Genomic DNA, 3,899 nt, shown 5'->3' on the forward strand with positions numbered 1-3,899 from the left:
GTGTGTGTGTGTGTGTGTGTGTGTGTGTGTGTGTGTGTGTGTGTGTGTGTGTGTGTTCTCAGACTGTCCAGCCAGACCCCTCCTCCTTTCTTTCCCCCCTCCGACTCTCTTTCTTTCTGTCTCACTCTCCGCCGAATTCTTGCAACATTCTTCATTCTATGACATCAACCCCGCTGCCTTTCCTTGTAAGGTCAGAGCGAGGGAATGAAGAAAAGAGAGGGAGGGAGAGAGGGAGAGATAATGGGGCTAGAGAGGCTTGATTAGATACAGACACTTAAAGTTGGTCGAGGCTAGAAGCAAAAGAGAGAAACAACACTGTAACAGTGCTGACTGCTGGAAAAAGTTGGCTGTTAATTGCTCTATTTACTTTCAAATGGTTCTGAAGGGGAGAGAAAGAGAGAGAAACATTTTCCTTCAAAGCAGGTTTAGGCATTTTCTTTCGCTTGCCCCGACAAGCCATATTGAAGACCAGATGTTAAAAGCATTAACGTGCACGACTTGCCAGTGAAATAAATGCCTGATCATTACTTCTTTGGCATTGACGCCCTAAACATGCAGAGGCATTAGAATACCATCATGTTGCTCATTATGTTCAATGTTCGGAGAAAGAGATGGGTCATTTTCACACTTAGGCCTACTGTTGGTTTTTTACGTACTTTTTGGTTTTTGCTTTATCCCGACAATAGGAGCTATTGAGCTAAACTAAACTATACGAGCTAAACAACATGATTCAACAAACTGGAATTCAAGCTCAGACTAGCAGGGGTACTGACTTTTACGTTGGTCCACTACAGCAATGAGGAGTCCCAACCACTACATCACCGCTAAGCCACATAATGTTATGCCTCGTTTCCTTTTTAAAATAAATATTTGTCCCTTGTTGAGAATGACAGCTGGAATGTTCCAAGGGATACAGCATAATGGTGACACCGGAGGGAAGGCTTTGTCGATTCTTGGCTGACAGACTGTACCTCATACCAGAGACGGTCTCAACCACTACGCTGCTATCTCCAGGCACATCATTTTATTTCAAACCCCCAGCTGTTCACATTAAAACTGAGGATATGATATGACTCAAGCTGTATTGACCTGGCGAGGACAATGACACCGCCCATCCTGCACATCTGCCACCTCTATGACACAACTTCCCCTTGTGTGTGTGTGACACACACACACACACACACACACACACACACACACACACACACACACACACACACACACACACACACACACACACACACACACACACACACACATACCCTCGGGGGAACACTCATTTGGGCTGCACCTTCTGGTCTTATCACACATTCAAGGTGTATTGTGTGCACTGTACACCTGGTGTAAATCATGTGGCCTGACAAACGACAAGTCATTGTAATTGTTATTGAGTTACAAAATCTAAATGACCTCAAAGGTTGGTGGTAAGACGAGGAGCTGTTTGCATTTTATTCAGCTTGTTTAAACTACATGAGGGCTTTATATTAACTTACAGTGCATATTTCATTCCACACGCCAAAAGCAAGATTCCTCTTCTTAGTCTTATGTAACCACCGCTTGCATGAAAGCTAGACATCAAGGTCATTGTTATGAGTCATCGATTGCATGCTTAAAAATAGTTATTTTAGCTTGTGACTTTCACTACACTCCATTTCAAAGACAAATATTGTACAAAGTCTATGAAGGGACCTGTGGGACCTACAAAAATACAATATTTCAAACATTGTGAAAATAGCTCACAAGTTCACAATGCAATATTATATCGCAAGCAGTAATTTGTACCTTTGAATGCTTTATTTTAAAAGCATGTAACTATGAATACTGAAGTATTTTTTAAAGCAAGGACATACAATACAAAGACAAACAAGGTGGACATAGTCCACATAAAACCCTACATTCATATACACTATACAGGCTTACACACATGGTTCTGTGTAAACATGAGGTTCTGCAGCACTTCGGAGCAGACGAATATTTGGCTTGTATGGCAGCATACATTTGAATAAGGCAGCAGTCGTGCCATCATTATAAGCCACATTGAGTTTCTGCATACTGCTCTTTCTGTAGCGCAGCCACAAGTGGGCACATTTTATTGGGCACATCTTTCACTTGACCAGGATGTCAATAGAGGGTATGCGCGTGACATCATCAAACCCGGATGTTATGCAGGAACGCCTACTGAGTGGCAAAAAACTTCTTTCTGGCCTTGACAGCCCATACATCCAAACAGAAGTCTTATCTGATTGTATTAAACAATGTTAAACTCACTTTACCACTCACTTTGCCACTCGATTTGCCATTGACTTTATGCATGCGCATACCCTAGTCTATACTGTCACTCAAGTACTGGTGCTGGGTAGTTTATCTACCACTGACTTTAGACAAAGCATAGGAAGGTTGACATAGGAAGGTTTAGATTGTATTTGTTTTCGTAGACAGTCCTCCTGACTTCATAGTCAACACTAATGAATATCAGGTCCTGGTGGGACACCAGTTGAGAACTAACCAGTACAGTGACAGTCAGCCAAAGGTGTTGCTCTGGCTGTGTAAACCTGCTGTTCTAGATTGAAGGTTCATGAACTGTGAGGAAATGTCCTCTGGGGGTCTTTGATGGCCTATTGTCCCCCTGTGGAATGTTTCCAGGCGCCCCCCAACATCCACCAGGGGGAAAGAATGTCACATTTCCACAGATAGCCTTCTACGGAATAAAAAAAACTGGCACTGGGCCGCATGGAAAAGGTGTGCCCCCGCCTCTCAGGGGAGGCCCGGACACATTTACGCGAAACGGTACGTAGCCTTATTTTGTCGTTATCGATGGTGACATAAAGAGAGAGAGCCTCAGCGTTCGCAGGCTTGTCCTCCACTAGTAATTCGTCAAAGGAGGGAGTGGGGAGATCAGAATGAAATCTGTGATATACAGTCGTCTTGACCTCTAAAAATGAAATAAATAGATGCAGAGGCCACGATGGGTTGAGCTGTGTTTGTGATCAGGCAGTTTAAAGGGGCAGCTGTGGGGCCCAACAGCCAAGTCTGGACTCTGGAGGTGAGGCTGAAATAACAGGAGGCCGTCACAATCAGTGCCAGACAGCCTGGAATCCTGCCAAACCCCGGCAGTTCCTTTCCCCCTCCCTTCAGCTACGTCTCTCTGTCTCTCGCTCTCTGTTTGTCTCACTCTGTCTGTCCGTGTCTGTCTGTCTCACTCACTCTCTCTTTCCAGCTCCCACCTCTCTCTAGTGTCTCTCTCCCAGTTCGCCACTCGATGTCTCTCTCTTTTTACACACCTTTTTACACACCGCTGCTCTCCCCAGTCTCTCGTTCTACACGCTCATCATTGTCCATAATCCATACCCCACATTCCCCTCCCACCTCCCTCTCCTCGGTCCTCACAGGAGTCTGTGAGTCAGTACTTGCTCATATCTCCTCGTTGCACAGTTAATATCCTGCAGGATCATTCATGAGCCCCCCCCCCCCCACTCACGACACACACACACACACACACACACACACACACACACACACACACACACACACACACACACACACAGTAATCTGTGTGTCTTTCTGGCTGTCTGCCTCTTTCTGTCTGCTCCGTGTGTTTCTCACTGTCTGTCTGTCTCTCTCTCGCTGTCAATATTGTCCCCTAGCATAATGAGCAACTAAACAATGACCACTGAAAATGAATTGCCTCATTAATTGGACACCCACCCAGCACCTACACACACACACACACACACACACACACACACACACACACACACACACACACACACACACACACACAGCAAATGCACAAGCATGCACACACACACGCACGCACACACGTCGCCAGCTGTTCCATGCCCACCACCAAAACAAATACTGTGAAATATTTGTTTTCACAGAAATCATTAAGTCATCGA

This window comes from Protomyctophum bolini (genome assembly GCF_963924005.1).
Source record: "Protomyctophum bolini genome assembly, chromosome: 7".
Lineage (NCBI taxonomy): Eukaryota > Metazoa > Chordata > Actinopteri > Myctophiformes > Myctophidae > Protomyctophum > Protomyctophum bolini.